Genomic DNA, 17,997 nt, shown 5'->3' with positions numbered 1-17,997 from the left:
ATTTTAATTCCCTTGTTTTAATAAAAATTTTAAAAGCAAACTCAAGAACTCCAAGAGATGTTACATGATTTAGTGAGTTGAAGCTTTCCAACCAAGAATTTGATCTCGCAAATGAAAAGGGCTCTTGGAATAAAAATAAAAGTTTCTCCTATCAAGATTTAGCATGAAAGGAAAAAAAGAGGAATGAAAAGATTGCTGAAGTTTTCTCTTTTTAGCATACCTCACAAGAAGAAAAAGAGAGGTATTTAAAAGGAAAGGGTAAGTAAAGCCAAATTTTAAATAAAACTAATAATCTAATATTAATTTATCAACTAAAAATATTATATTTGATTAATAATTTATTTATATTAAATAAATATAAGTTTTAAATGGCCATAAAATGGCTAGTCACATGTAAAAGTAAAAAATCTTTATATAAATCCAAAATAAGGCAAAAACGACAACCCATCATATAATATTAAGATCTGATAATATTTAGAAATTCATCATAAATTAAATATAGCTCCAAAATGAGTCATAAATTCTTATCTACAGTATCCAATGAACTATTGAAAAAAATGAAGCCACATTTCTAGCAAAATAACATGATGTATAAAAAAAAAATTATGCATATTTTCATGTATTTAATACACTAATATGATGTAATTTAGATAAAATAAATTATACATCAGTAAATATATATAAAATAAGGTCAATTCAAAATAAATACTTAATAAATTTTTATCATATAAGCTTATTATATTTAATTTCTTTAATTAATTATCTTTCCATATTTGATAATATTTATATAATCTATGAAGCATATAAAGTTTATTTAATAAAGAAATCATAGATTTTTAAATCAAGCTTATTATCCTTAATTAATAATATATATCATTTTAATAAATATTTAAATTTTACCCAAATCAAACCAAGCAAGTACTATATTAATGGACCATTAACATACTCCTATCATAATATAAAATGTTCAAGCTATCCATCTTGGTCTATCTGGAGTTCTTTTAGCTCAAAATTTGATTGAACTTGAGTTGTGCAATGTAAATACCATATAAGAAATTACGAAGCACATACATCAAATAATTACACCTAAAATACATAGCACACAAATTAGAACATTCTAGCATATGTTTGTTATCTACAAAATCTCTAGAACATATCATGAGATAGATATTATAAACAAATTCATATAGTGATGCCTAAATATTATCTTGAAAGAATTCAAAAGATGATGCAAAAATAAGGAATTCACACCTGGATTGTTAAGCAACGAATTCATTCTTTTAGAGAATATGGTATTAGATATCTCCAAGGATTGAAGGCCATGCTACAAGAGGCCTTGTATTTATCATAACTGAATATACTCAAAAAGATATATGTTATGCAATTACTAACAAATATATCGCGATTGAAATTGAAGATAAAAGTGAACATGTTGATAGTCTTTATGAAATTAATTTCTTAATAGAACAAGCTGTGGAAGCTAAACTTGTATCAGAAGAACTTGAAAATGGTACACATGATGCTACCATGGATGAACTGAAAGAAATAAACTTGGTAATTGATGAGGACCCTAGCCCAACCTTTAGTAGTGCTCCTCTTTTCGAGAGTATGGTGAAGGAGATGAAAGCATTACTTAGTGAATTCAAGGACCGCATTGATTGGACATAAAATTAAATACTCTGCTTATCCCCTGGCATAGCCTTTCATATATTAGTTATCTAGCTAGATGCAATATATATTAAATATGTTCCAAGATGGATGAGATTAGAAATTTAAGAATATGTGAAAATAAAAACCAAGATGCTTATCAAAGCAAAATTTCATTTGAAAATAAAAAATGCTGATTGGATCACTGTTGTTGTTCTAATGAAGAATAAAAAGGTCAAATTTACATGTATATTGATTTTAAGGATCTCAATAAGGCGTGTCCAAAAGATGAATTTCTGCTTCTAATATTAGAACTGCTAGTTGATAATACTTTCAACTATGACATGTTCTTATTTATGGATGGATTATTAAGATGTAATCAAATCAAAATTGCACATGAACATGAAAGGCATACCTCATTCAGGACTCCTATTGGTATATTTTGTTGCACAATTATGCCATTTTGTTTAAAGAATGTTAAGGCTAGCTAATAGAGGGCTATGGTGCATATCTTCGATTAGCTGATACATAAGAAGTTTGAATATTATATGGAAGATCTTGTTATTAAAAGCATGGATCAAAAAGATTATCTAAAAGTTTTGAGAGTTATATGAAAAAGTATTAAAAACTTTTTCTCAAAATGAACCCACTCAAGTGTACTTTTAAAGTTTTTTTAAGAATGGGTATGTTGTACGTCATAGAGGAATTGAGATTAATTCTGACAAACTTTGAGTTATTATGGAAATATTACCTCTAAAGAGTCTCCATTAGCTTCATTCCTTATAAGGATAACTTACTTTTGTATGATGATTTATCTTAAATTTGTCAGGAAGATGTCAATCATTTACAAGGCTAAAAAAGAAAGATGCTCATTTTAAATGAGAAGATGAATTATAAGAAGCTTTTGATAGTATCAAGAGATACTTATTAAGCCAGCCTATTCTTATAACACTAATTTTGGGGAAGCCTCTTATCCAATACACAAATGCATAAGAAGAGTCCCTCAGAGCATTCTTGTCATGACATAATAAAGAAGGTAATACAAATGCTTTCTATTGTATCAGTTGTAGGATAATCATAGTAGAACTATGGTAGTTTCCAATTGAGAAGCATTATTTAGCTTTAATTTTTATTATCCAAAAACTTCACCATTTTCTCATTAAGTCACTTTAATATCAAACGTTTATCTACTGAAGTTCTTGAGACCAAGACCAATGTTAACAAACCATCTTGCTAGATGGGCAGTTATTTTACTATAGTTTGATATCACATATGTGCCTTAAAAAGTGGTGAAAGAATAAAATTTAGTAGATTTTCTCACTGTATATCCTATCCTTACAATTTCACCACTTAATATTGATCTACTCGATGGACAAATGCTATTTTTCTTAAAAAAAAGAGATTAAAAATTTTGGAAATATAATTTTGTATAGCATTATCAATCAAACGTACCCAACCTCCAAATTTTCCAAAAGCCCGAGCAGGTATTAATCTCATCTTTGTAGTAACTAATGGAGGGATAATGAGATATTCATTTGATTTAATGGAGCCCAAAACTAATAATGAAGTGGAATATGAAGCCTTATTAATGGGTCTCAAAATCACTATTTCAATGGAAGTTCAAAATTCTCAGAATTTATTGTCATTCTCAACTCGTTATTAATAAAGTATTAGGTGTTTATAAAATCAACAACATGGACTGCTTACTATCATAGATGAGTTATTGAGCTCATGAAGTAAATTAAAAATTTACACTAATTTAAATCTCTTAAGCTCAAAATAATAAATAAGACACCTTAGCCAAATTGGCCAAAAAAATGACAAGCATGAATAATGAGCCTTTGTTGATCGGTGTCCACACTCGTCGAGTACTTAAGCCAATAATTTTGCACTCTCAATAGGTAGAAGGGATGTTAATCTTAAGCCAATTGGATGTAACTACAGTTGATCCTCATTCTCTACAACTAATTAATATAGAAGGTCAAAAGAACAAGCCTTAATATTATAAAGAACATCTAACACAGCCTTAGAATCCTGTTAGAACCCTGAGAAATTGAATAGCATGATGATTGGATGAAACTTTTCATCAATTACATCAAAGTGGGAATACTATTAACAGGCAAATTATTAGTCGCACAAAAAAGGATGTTATGATATACATTTATCAATAGCATTTTATACTAAGATCCTTTGATCAAATGTGGCTACGATGTTTAGAGATAGATAAACTGATGAAGTTGTATCTGAAGTTCATAAAGAACTTTGTTATGCACATCAATCAGATCTTAAAATTGCCATCAAAATTTAAAAAAGTGGTTATTATTAGCCATTATTTTCAAGAGATTACATCAATCATGCTAATAAATATAACGAATATCAAATTCATGATAATATTATAGATTGACAATCAAATTCTTTACATCTCTCAATAGTATGCTAGCCATTTAAATGTTAAGGCACTAATATCACTAGGCTTCGGGGTGTCAAAATAGGAATAAAGGTCGAGTTTGGGTCAAACTCAAACATGAACCATCTAGTTATCAGGTTAAACAGACCCAACCCACTAACCCTGAATGCCCCCAAGGAATGGGATCAAGTCGAGTGTGGTATGTATGAGTGAGGGTATGCGGCACACCACATGAGTACACGCTTGGGCAATTGGCCTTCTTGAGTGCAAATGCGGTGGTACAAGATGCCAATAATGGGTCTAGGACTCTGGGTGCAAACTACATACTATGGACATAAGCGATGGGAGTGGGCGTAAATGCATGGTGTACGGAATCATACTTCAGTATGGGACCCAAGTCTGAACATGAGTGTGCTAGTGAGGCAGAGCATGGCCACACCATATGGACCATGTAGTTAAGGGTTTGATTATGGATATGAGCATGGGGTCATAGGATAAGGAGTGCACATTGTGTGGATCAGATTGATTTCAGGTTTTTAGGTCAACTAGAACCTGACCCAATTTTAAAAATGGGTTAGAAAATGCAATCCAAAACTAACCTGTCTAGCAAATGGGTTGAAGTTAACCCAAATATTTTTGGGTTAGCTTTTTGGGTTGGATCAAACATTGATACCACTAATTGGGATAATTGATATGCTATTATCAGTCATACACCATTTTATATTAGCAGCAACATATTATTTTTCTAAGTGGGCTGAAGTGGCTTTATTTAAAGAAGTCATCGCTAATCATACGATCAACTTCTTTAGCCATAACATCATTTATAAATTCCATGTACCACACAACATACTTTTTTATAATGGTCTAGCTTTTAAAAGTGCCAAAATCAATAGAATCATTAATCGACATAAAATTCATTGGCAGCATTCATCGATCTATAATCCAAAGGAAAATGGATTGGGAAAAGCTTTTAATAAGATGCTTGTAAAGTTACTCAAGAAGATTCTCACTATAAATAAAAGAGAATGACATACCAAGATGGCAGAGGCATTATGGTATATCAAAAAGCTTACAAAATGCCAACCATAGCCACTCATTTATTGGAGACCTAAAACAGTATTACCACTTAAAATTGAGTTTTCATCACTCTAAATAGTTATTTAGCATGACATCATAAAAGAAGAAAATGGTCACTTAGGAATTGAAGATCTCAAACAATTGGATGAAGTTAGACTCCAAGCTCAATATAATTTAAAATTTTATCGAGCAAGAATGAAAAAAATCCCTTGACCGTATGACATGTCTTAGATAATTTTAAAAAGGGTAATTAATTTGATAATGAAAAGGAAATTAATCACACACCACATAATTGGTGGTTAATTTGAACCTAATTGAAAGGGCCCTATTTTCATTGAAAGGTTTACTAAGGAGGAGCCTCTCAATAGGGGTGTCAATATTTGACCCGACCCGATACTTTACCAAAATTGACCTAAAAATTTTTAGGTTGGGGTCAACCCATTTTCCATAAGGGTCAGGTTCAAGTTTGATGTTTTGTTCCATTTTTAAAATTGGGACTGGTTTGGGTTGACACAAAAAACCCAAAAATGACCTAAATTGACTTATGCTAACCTGCCCTCACATTTGCTTCTTCCCCGCCCTCACGTCCGTTGTTGACTCGCCCTCGCGTTCACTTCCAAATAGACCCTCACATCTGCTACTAACCCATGCTTGTAACACACTAGCACAGTGGGCGTAGCATCCAATGCTTAAGTCTAGACCTACCCTTATGCCTGTGTTGTAGACTACAGCGCAAGCTGTAGTGAGTTCAAACCTCCTTGTAGGCATGCCCGCACTGTCCATTTAATGCTAGTGTCTGTCCCTTGTCATTCCACCCATATCATCTTGTGTCCTTGATTTCAAGCCCAATCTATGTATTCCAAGTTTTTAGGTAATGTCAGGCTGACCCAAAATCGAATCGAGCTGAGTTTGGGTTAAGGATGTTGACCCAAAACTACAATCGGGTCTGGTTAAGATTGGGTAAAATAGTGACAGGTCAATTTTGGGTTAAACATGAACCCGACCTGAAAACCTATTTTCTCATACCTTACTATCAACTTATCAATATGAAAGATCAAAGACCTATGCCACCAATTAATGGTCATTATTTAAAGAAATATTATACATAAAGATTTACTTAAGAAAATATTGTACTTAATATTATAGGAAAATTACTTTATACATATAAGTCATCATGTATATTCAGCCATTTTGAAATTATCTTGTGATATAAGTAGGAATTTCAAGTATACTATAAGAATTCCCTATAATATAGGGTGCATTTTTTATTATTATAAGGACAAAATTTGCATGAATGTCCCCTACAAGATATGAGGTATTTTAAATATTTATTTGGATTAACGTCATGTTTCATGTCAAGATCCTTAAATAAATATTTAAAAATTCAAAAATTCAATTTTCACCCTAACCAAAAGAAATAGTGGTAATTTTTTAATATGCATATTATTAGTCATTACAATATGAGAGATTCATCTCTTAATTCTCTAGGGTTTGAAAAGTTAATGGAATAAACTTTCAAATATTGCTACTTCAATAAATGAGGCAAAAAAGTGTAAACTTTCATAGCCTAAGTCTATTACTTGATCAGATGTATAAAGTTGAACACAACGAACCTAAATATGACCAAGTTAATGGTTAATCTGCTTACTCAATAAGTCATAATAATGGCTGCATTAAGGGAACCCTCACCTCAATAGTCGAATGATGAGAACTATAAAATTCTAGTTCACCCAACTTGATAAGTTTAAATAACTTAAATCAAAGAAGTCTTCACATCTCATTGTCAAAGTATTTCCTAAATGTAGTACCATTAGCCAAATCAACATGTGCAATTCCTGCAGCAAATATGCGAGGGTACAGAAAGGATCAAAAGAGTCTTTCTTCAATGAATTTAGAAAGCACATAGCACATGATTGAAGAATTTTCCCCAAAGTTCATAGAAGCCTAAAATGGAACTCAGAGAATTTTTTCATCAACAAGTCTGCAATACATAAGGCTATGGTATTGATTTGTACCCTTCACCAAGCCCACTAAAGTAGGAAGGAATAGTTAAAAAGTATATTTAAATCCTAACATAAGCCTCAAAGGCTAGGTCATTGATGTGTACCTTTTATGAAGCCCAATAAAATAGAAAGTATTAGGCGAATGGTAGTTTTAAAACATGAAAATTCATCAAAAGATAATTCAGGACAGTTCTTTCGTCAAGTCTTTCGCACAAAGCACACATCTTTCTACATAATATATATACATGCATTGAACCATTCTTTCTGATGTTCCACTCATGCTCAAATAATTCATGTAAATGTTGCACATATACTCCTTTTACTCCTTGATATGTTAATATTGCTAACATTATTTATGATATTATTTCTAGTTTCATTGTAGATATCTTTTTAGGAATTAAATCTTATATATCCACTGCATTGCTTTTATTAAAATTTCATCACATTTTTGTTCATGTATTAATTATATTTTAAGTAATTAGTTATATATGTTGAATATTGAATTCTTTGGTAGTACATGCTCAATCTACATTTCTTACATGATTTGAGAAAAGGGAAAGATCCTGCAGAGTAAATAAAGAAAGTTGATAAGGTCATATTTAGATTTTAGGTATCTCTTTTTCCCTAAATTCATTATTTTTGACATTCCAATTGAATATGTGAACAAGATATCATGGAAAGCAATTATATTTGATTGCTATTATATGGCTATTTTGATGAATGAAGTATTATTTATGTTATGTTTATTGTATCCAGAAGATTTTAATATGCTATGGATGTTATATACTAATAATATCCTTTAAAAATAAAATCAATTTTTCCAATTAGATGTTGGGGGCATTACAATAAGATTATTTTGTTGTGATAATTTATTTCTAGGAAGGATGGGTTGGGTAGGGGCTAAAGGTGTAGCTTGTAATCTAAGATTAATTTAATTAAATTGCCCCATCATAATAAGCTAAATAGTTTGCATTTTGACATTGCTTTCTTCTAAGAAATTTCACACTTGTTCCAACCTTACATCATGCTCATTTTCTTTAGCAATCAGGTCTACTACCATGATGGATAAATCCTCAAATTATTCTAAAGTTGCTATATTTTTTTTTGTATGTTATTTTATGTGTTTATAGTGTACAAGTAATGAAATTTGTGCATGAAATTAACTTAAAGAAACTTTTAGTGAGGAGGGGTGTTCATAATGATTTCAAATGACATGTTAACACATGGAAGTTATAACTTTTATTGGTTGTTGAACAAAAAATTAGCAATATTGACCTCATTTTTGTATGAGGTTATCAACCCAATTCCTAATATTCAATCCATGGTTGACAATTGCCTAATTATCAATCATCTACTCTTCAATCAATACCTTAATCAATCATTGATCATGACCTATACTCCACATTCAATTATTCAATCAATCATTTAATCAACTTCAAGCAATCAATCAATAATCATCTTTAAGCATTTATTCAATCACACAATATTCATTCAATTACACTTCAATCATTCATGATCAATAACCAATCAACCTACAATCACTCATATTATAATCAGTTAATTCATAATTATTTGATTTGTAATCAATTAGACTATATCCTGTTGATTCATAATCACCCTTGATATCCAATTACATTTCAATTAAACTTCAATCATCTAGATAATGAACAACCATATACTACATTCAATTGACCCAAAACACTGCCTTACATAGTGCTGATTCTTTAACCTTGGTTATTTCTTAAGTCACTTCACTAGGTCCTCCATGTATCAAATCATGAATCATTGGGCCCATGGGCTAGTGATTGACCAATTTGACCCAATTGGGCTAGCTTAATTTATTATAAATCTCAATCACCTACAATAAAACTAGCTCATCTCTAGTCTTCACCAAACTATTCTGAACACCACTCCTAGTGAAATGGACATGATTGGTCACCTTGGCTCAATCAATAGTTTACTTGGTCAACTTTTCCCATGTTTAGTCAAATCAAACCCAATTGGGTTAAATCATTGCCCACAATCAATTCAAACTCCTCAAATCACTTCAAATGCTCAAAACTCCCCTAATGCATGAACTAAATAGTCTCAAACCCATCTTAAATCAAGTAATGGTTAGTTTAACTTGGTCAACTAACCATGGATGATCAAACTTTGACCCTTCACCCAAACCTCAAGATTTTTTCTCCAAAGTTATGAAATCTATTCCAATATCATTTCAAATACTCCCTAGGGTATACCCTAGTTGGTATTAACTTGTTCACTAGTCAAACAGTCAATATTGAACATAAAAAAGGCCTCCCATGGCCAAAATTTCAATTTAATTTCAATACCCTTACTTGAAACCTCTCAATTATAACTTAACTAGCACTAATAAATTCCCTAGAGTCCACCTAAGTAGCTTGGACAAGTTAATTAGTCCAACAGTCAACCAAAGCTCAAATAAGCCTAATGTGTTCAAATCACCTAGCTTACTCATCTCCCTCCTTGGAAACCCATATAATTCATTCAAAACTCTTCCAGAAACTTCCTAAGCATCAACCCGACCCACCCCAGCCACTAGCTTAGCCCAAACTGCCCAAACGGTCCCCTCCCATATCGAGATAAACAATTATTTATCCAACTCATACAATCACTCCCCCGGTTCATTTAATAGTTTGGGATAGTTGTAGGGTATCCAAGCAATGCCTCTGATCAATCACAACTGTCCAACCTCTCTCCAGCACTTGAATTGGCGAAAACTTCTTTAAAAAACACTCATTTAGACTTCATTCCTAACAGTACTATCTTTAGAAGCTCCAGGCATTTTTGTTTTCCCTTCCCAAGAGTTCTCCTACACTTCCCTAGTGATTTTCAGGCATTTGAAGCTCATCACCAATAAAAATCAGAGGTAGTTATCAACCCATCCATCTAAGTGATTTGAATTCCTCCTTTAGTTGATTTCAAAGCTTGACTTCTTCTCCAAAATTATTTCAAAGCTTTCAACGAAGAATATAAACCTAGATATAGCCTCTGAGATCAATCACAGCTCGGCACTTCTTGTACCCTAGTATTTCATCTGGAATTTTAAATAAGTTCTTACATAGCATGTTTAAAATCATAAAATCCATTCCTCATTTCATCTTTGGTCTTATCCAAAGTATTAAATAATTTAATACTATAGATGGTTTGAAAGTTTTTAAAAAAATTGGGTTTTGATTAGCTGGAGGAAGAAGACAAGTTTGCGACCATCTGATTTGTCTATTCGAATTAAACGGTCATGACTTTATCATCCTAAACATTGAATTTAATCACCTTGAATTACATGATAGATTGAATCATTTTACTAAATTAGAGTCATCCATTCCAAACATCAATGATTAGATAGCCCTTAGTGAATGTCAATGTGGTTATGTGGCTAATCATGTGATGACACATATTGAGCCACTATGGTATTGCGCGTAAAGGGAGATTGCTACCACTTATGCTGTCCAAATCGGTGATTGTCGCATGGAAAGCTGTCGACGGTGCTTGATTTAATTAATAAAGATTTAAAATAATCACATAAAATAGCTCAAACTTTAAAAAAAAGTTATAAATGATTAAATACTTAATTAATTTTAATAAATACATTATCTATTTTCTCAAAATAAAAATCTCTTTGATTTAAAAATAAAATTATATTGAACATAAATTAATTTTAGTTATGCATATTTTCATATTTCATTAATTATTATCAAAATAAGTTTTTGATTGAATTAAAATTTAAAAGGGGATGAATTTGATGGAATTATGCATACTATGTAAATTTTTTTTCAAGCATTTGAATTTAATTAAACTTGAACTTGAATTTCAAAATAGCAATCCCACAATTTGAGTCAGATGTTTGAAAATACAATTTAATCTATGTATTGGTCCAATTTTGCTACTCTAGAGCTCTACAAATTTATAATGGTATACCCTTTCAGCGAAAAATAAAAGGGGAATAGGATGTTGTGTAATTTGGATGTAATTAGCCATTATTTGTTCAATAATTTTGGTTAATTACTTCCAAAATAAATCAAAATTTGTGTCCAAGCTTGGACCAGATCAATCGGGGATATGTTCTACATTACCCAACTTGCCTTGTTCAATTTGATTACATCTATCCTTCACATTTGAATAATCAAGTTTATAGGTTATTAAGTGATTCTGAATTTGATGATTTATAATAATTATTCAATTGAGCATTAAGACACAAAATTTATGCACTTTGGTTTGTTTATACATATGTGTAAGGGTTAGCGACAATGATTATTCAATCTATATAAATATTAGTGACATTTAAGGATAATAACTAAGGACAAATCTTGCAAATTAAAAAAAAAAAATAGGAATTCAAACATATATCCAAAAGGAATGAAACTTCAAACCCTTGAACTTAGTGACAATATGTACCATAGGATTTAATTTGACTTTGATTTCAAATTAATTGATCTTAAAACCAAATTAATTAAAATCAACTGTTCATTAAGGTTTAAATCTTCAATAATTCATAATAAAAAAAATAAAATAATAAAAATTTTAAATAACCTTCAACAATTAAATCAAATAAAAAAATAAAAAATAAATTTTAAATCATTTAAACCAAATTAATTTGATAATTTATTTGATTCTAATTTATTTTATTCAATAAATTTGATATTTATTTTTTATTAAATGAATAAAGATCTTTATGTTTCATGCTTGAGTTTACTTGGAGGGCATCTTAATATTTGATTTCAAGGCTTTTAATACATTTTAAATAACCAAAAAGACCCCTATATGTTGTGCACAACTCCTTTCCAGAAGGCTTTAACACATTGGATTCGTGATCTTTGAATCTTAATAAATCATTGACCCTATACATGATGCTTGACTTCACTTGGAGAGTATGTGTATTGGATTAAGAGGTCCCTTCTCTATCCTTTAATAAGCCATTAACAAATCTTCAAAGGCTTTTTATAGTCATTTATGTTATTTGGGGGATGATTGCATTTCACCTACAAGACTTAGGATCTGTAGGTTAGTGACCCTTGCACTTTGGGGTTATTAGGTTACAAATTCTTTATAATTAAATAAACAACTCCAACCATAAAAATTCAAGTTCATTCGAGTTAAAATTTAACTAAAATCTCCTTTTGGTCTTAATGAACAAACTTTCTAAATACATGTAACTTAAATGTTAAAATCCTATAGGATATACTAAAGTTAAATAACTTCCATCACACACTTAGATGATTTGCTAGGATAATCAACTCTAGCTGAGGTTAGTTCAGTGATGGGATTTGCTTGTGGGTGATTTTCTTAGAGAGAACCCTATTTTTATCTCTTTATTTTTAACACTCTATATGTAATGCATTTTATGTTTATATTGGTGCACTTAGACTCTTTAAGGACTGCATTAGAAGCATTAGGATATTACACAACTTGTTGACACATTTTATATTCATAAATTCTTATTTTTTTCTTAAACAGTTTTTATATTCCTACAAGAGTCAAAGTAAAATGTATCTTGGAGCTTTTGTATATAATTATATATAAGCATCTGTAAATCAAGGATTGCATATATAAATCGATTTGTATAGTGTCATGAGTTATAAAAGAACCAAATACATTTGCTTATACATACAAGTGAGGCTCTAAAAGATGATGTCTTCTCCTTTGGAGGATAATCTCTTTTGAAATTTCATAGAAGAACTAGAGCTCAAATACCTTAAGTAGATGTATTTGATTCTATACATATCATAGGTTTAAAACTAAGGTTTGTTGTAGTGGAGACTGGCCACATTACTTTCCTGTATAGTCTAAGTCTGTTGTATACATTCAAATCAATAAATGAATAAAACTTATTTGTATTTATGTAGTCTTCTCTTTTATTTACAATATTCCATACATCACATTCATATAGGTCATAGCTTACTTTAGGGGTAGCAAGTTTTTTAAGATTTTCCTCGATGTGCATATTTCAGATTTCTTAGGAACATGTATACTAGTTCTAGGATGATATAACTTTGAGTACTACATACCTATTCATACATACATGCATGCTTCTTTTACTTTGACCGTTGGCAAGGTAGCAGAATTCCCATTGTGCATGGGGGATGCTACACTTTTCTTGTTGGTGTAGGGTCATTATGCTGCCAAAATTTCTAAGAAATGCTCCCTCCATATGCAGTAGTAGTTCACATAAACATTTTTCTAGAGAACGTCAATTTGAGGGGCTACTATAGTGCTATAGTGTGTAATAAACTTTATGTAGAATGTGGCCTAACCATGTAATAAACTTTTTGAAGCACCTAGCATGATGTTATCATCAAAATAAACTAGTATGAAATTTCTAATAAAAGGTTTTAATATAACATTCATCATCCTCATGAATGTGCCTGGTGTATCAGGCAATCCAATCGTATTGTTCATTTGTGAGTTTAAAAGTTATCCCTAGGTCTAATCCTAATCTTGAGGTAGAATTTTTTTGGATAATCTTTGTAATATAAGTGGTTCTGATCTAGTATATCATAAAATATAAGTTTAAGTAAACCTTCATTTGTTGGTGATTTTGTTGATATCCCTTCTGTCTATGTACATTCTTCATGACTCATCTTTAGTAGGTGTCAACAAGGCTAAGATATCATGTGGAATGAGGCTTTCTCAAAGGAACCCTTAAGTAGCTCATCGACATGCTTCTTCATTTCAGCATGTTCAAATGGTTCATCCTGTAGTGTGTAAGATTTGATAATATGAATTAGGGAATAAATTTATAGCATCTCGTATCACCCTCATTAGAGGAAGGTCATCATACAATTCATATGGGAAAATACTAAAATAAATCATTTTTTCCAATTTGATAATGCAGTGTTAGTTTATTCTTTACGATAATTAAAACCAATTATTCTGATTTGTCTAAATAAATATTAAATATCAAATCAGTGGTATAATCACATTTAATTTGTCAACAAGTAAGTAATAACTTGAAGTAGAATTCTTAAATGTACAAAATCAAGTAAATTTTACTTGTTTTGCAAATGATATGTTAAGTAAATTATTTTTAAATGAAAATTCTAGAAGCAAAATTTTATAATTTGTTTGGCGGAACTGTCTAACCAAATTAAATTTGATATGCTAAGCAATATTGGTAAAGATATGTTACATGTAATTGGCTAGGTTTTATATCTTGAAATAATTTTTGAACTTAGAATTTTAATAAAATTACCAGCATACACAATAAACTTTATACCCATGCATTAATACATAATTCATTAAAATGGAACTATTATAGCTAGAAAGTGAATATTTATACATTGCAAAATTAAAAGCTTCCTTATGCAATTAATCCTTCAATTGAATTATCTCATTCTCCTTCAGTGGCCTAGCTCTAATACCAAATTGATGGAATCTTGGATGTAAGTGTTTTGACGATGCTTATTTTATTAAGAATCTCTTAGTTTTTATGAACCCTAGGAATGAAAAAATAGTAGTGTACAAGAGCTGCTGAGGGTGTAGGGGTCAACCAAATAAGGATAACCTAATAAACATGACATGAACAAACTTAGTTAGTATTTAAGAATTTGGGGTTTCATGATATGGTGTTATTCTAACATTGGCATTACTTTGAAAGTAAAAAAGGAATGTTTTATCTAAGTTATGAAATTTATGAAAATTTTCAAAGAGATTTAGTTAGAATTAAGAAGATAAAGGAAAATAAAAACTACATCATGGTTGACATAATTTGTTTGATTAAGTATTTTGTATTTTTGTCTTTGATTTTTCGTGTAGAGAATGACATTAATGCTTCATGAATGACAAGACTATATATTAGGTGATAAGTAATAAATATTTAGACAAAATTTTAATAAGTTATATACGAAAATCTCTCACTAAGGAACCATGATCCCTTAGCCACCAAGTAAGAATAGAAGAGAGTAGTTGATGAATACTTTAAAAAAAAATATCAAAAGCCCATTGATCATTTAATTTAGCATCTCTTACACATTTATATATCCTTTCTATAAGTTGCAAAAAAAAGTTGAATTCACAAGTGGTTGGAGTGGTGGTCTCATGAATAAAATGGAGTAGTGTTGGTTACACAGAGGAATGAGGGTGTTTAGATCCTATTTTGAAGAAAGTGTGTAGTGTGACACTTCTAATGGTTCGCAATGATTGGAATCCTTTCTTGGATATTCCTTTATGCTAGATTTTTTGTTCTATAAAGAAAATCGTTTTCTCTAAGTAAGATTGTTCTTCTTGGGTAAGAGTGAGATTTATTTGTGAAATAATGGAATTATTTTCTTTATGTTAGCTCATCCTCAAAGGGAAGGATGAGTTATTTTCTCAATTTTAACTTATCCTCGTAGGTAGAGAAATAGAGTTGTCATTATAAGGAGAAAATTATTTTCTCTATATTATCTCATCCTCTTAGGGAAGGTATAGGCATTAGTTTTCGAAAGCCAAACTTAGTCCCCAGTTAGGATGCACAAAGTTTCGCCTTAACTCTTCTTAAGCATTTTTTGTATTGACTTATGCAACTACAAAAAAAGTACACTTGAAATGACCAAAAAAAAGGTAAGTGTCATAAGTTTTTTTTATGTTTATTAAATGTCTATCTGTTTTTAAGTCATTTTATATTTAATTAAGTCCAAAAGAGTAAGTATTTGAATTAGAAAAGTGGAAAGTGTCCTGTGTAAAAGGTTCCTTGTGACAACAACATTGTTGTGGTGACCTTGCCATCTCTATTTATGGTAAAATGGTTGATGGAGGACTACAACATTGAAGGAGTAAGCACTAGGATGCTAAACCCTCTATCTTATGAAGAAGTTCTAGATTATTTGAGAACGGTGTAGTACTGCACATGGGTGTTTAGAAATCTCTTTGGAAGTGAAGCATTACTGAGAAGTATGGACATGCTGTGTTGTGTAAATATCCAATTCCATTTATTTTTCTCAAAATATAGCTTTTTTGAATTTGTGTACAACACGAAGGGAAAAGCAGAGAGAAAGGAAGGAAAGTGAGAAGCTAGAATTTAGAGGCCGCAGAGCTAGTTTCGTTTGTTGAGCTAGTTGGGAGAATTATCTAGCTCAAGGAAGGCTTCTGATATTCTATTTCAGATTTCAATTTTAATGTTTATTTGGATAGATTACTAGACACTCAAAATGATTCTACAAATGATCCCCATTAATAGTTTTTTAAACGACAACTATTGAGTATGTTTGTAAATTTTACATGCATCCTTTATTAAAATATTATACAAGTGACAATTCATGCATCTTCATTTTTATATTTAATATTTCTTATACATGTCGAACATGCTGCTATTTACATGTGAAGGGGGATCAAACTATTATAATATAGTGGAGGTATAAGTGAAAATGGAGATATAAGAAGGTGTTGGGATGTGTTCATGTCATATTTCACATGATATATACTGGTTTTCATGTTCTCAAGTAGTAATTATATTAAAATTTTCAATACTCATGTTCAAGTTTAAGAAATGTCTATGTTATCACTTGTGATGAAGTTCTAATGTGCAAGTTCTAATAAAGTTCATATAATTACTTTTTCAAGATTAAAATATTGGTAATTAAAAACTATTAATGCCAATTATATTATTATAAATATGTAAATGATAAAGCCTCACACCAATGAAATGTTACTTTGAATTAAGCTGAAATACTTTATGTTATTACATTTAATTTTACTTTATATAATTTTTTTTAAATATAGATCTTAATTTTTGTAATAAGAAATATGTTTTCTACTAAGTACTTGTTTTGCTCAATCTATATGTTTTTTCAGAGTGGATTCAAGGTGATAAGGTTAAAATTTTCATGGGATACATTCAATATAGATATTTTCTTTTGATAATTTTGTTAATTATGTTTGTATGTTTATGTATTAGTATTATTGGATTATAGTATATGATTTTTGGAAGAAATGAAACGTGAATGTCTATATTTTATCTTTTGAATTCTTGATGTTAGCAGCTATTGTACATGAAATTTGATGATGAGATAATTAGGATTATGCACAATTTTTCCAATTATATTTTATGGCATGACATCTTTACTCTCCTTAGACTTATAGGTTACCCTAAGGGCTGTGTTTCAATTAAGTCCAAGAAAGAGACTTGGGTCTCTTCTTTATTAGTAGAAGACAAATGGGCTTACAATTGGTCAATATTAGATTCATTAGCTAGCTTCAAGGCCTACTCCTTATATTGTAACACTATTGGGACTTAGAGTTAACTTAGTATAGTCCAACAGGCCTTAACTAAATTCAACTTAATCTATAGATAACCTATAACTATCTTATATTACTTAGGGGCCTAATTAGCTCACGTATATAAGCTTAAGTTTGGCATAACTTAATAGTTGATACAATCTCCATTGTGTCAATCCAAAATTTTGAATTTCTTAATTTACTTCAGATATACTCTTACTCATAGAATAAGACCCTTTTAGAACCTAAACCCCAAAAAAAAAAGGTTTATGTCACCATGTGGATTACTTGGGTTAGGCTAAGCTTTAGGGTTTAACCCTAAAACTGGCCTTGATCTAGTAAGTCTATCTAGATCATATTTCACTTGAGCTTATGCATTACATTTTCTAAGGGAACAACCCTAAGATTGAAAAGCCCTAGGCTTGCCCTAATCACCACAGGACCCAAGGGACACATGTGGGCCATTAAGATCAAGCCAAATACAACTTAAGGATTATTAAGTAACCCTAATAAAATTTAAGGAATCCATGTTATTTTTCTATAAACTTAGCTTTCTTAAGTAATCTAATAGGATCCTTAGGGACCTCTGATGGATCTACTTAAGTTAGCCATGGGTTAATAATTAAATTCACCTTCTTAGCTCAAACTAAT

Source organism: Dendrobium catenatum, unplaced genomic scaffold (assembly GCF_001605985.2).
Source record: "Dendrobium catenatum unplaced genomic scaffold, ASM160598v2 fragScaff_scaffold_1024, whole genome shotgun sequence".
Taxonomy (NCBI): domain Eukaryota; kingdom Viridiplantae; phylum Streptophyta; class Magnoliopsida; order Asparagales; family Orchidaceae; genus Dendrobium; species Dendrobium catenatum.
This window is presented reverse-complemented; position numbering follows the sequence as displayed.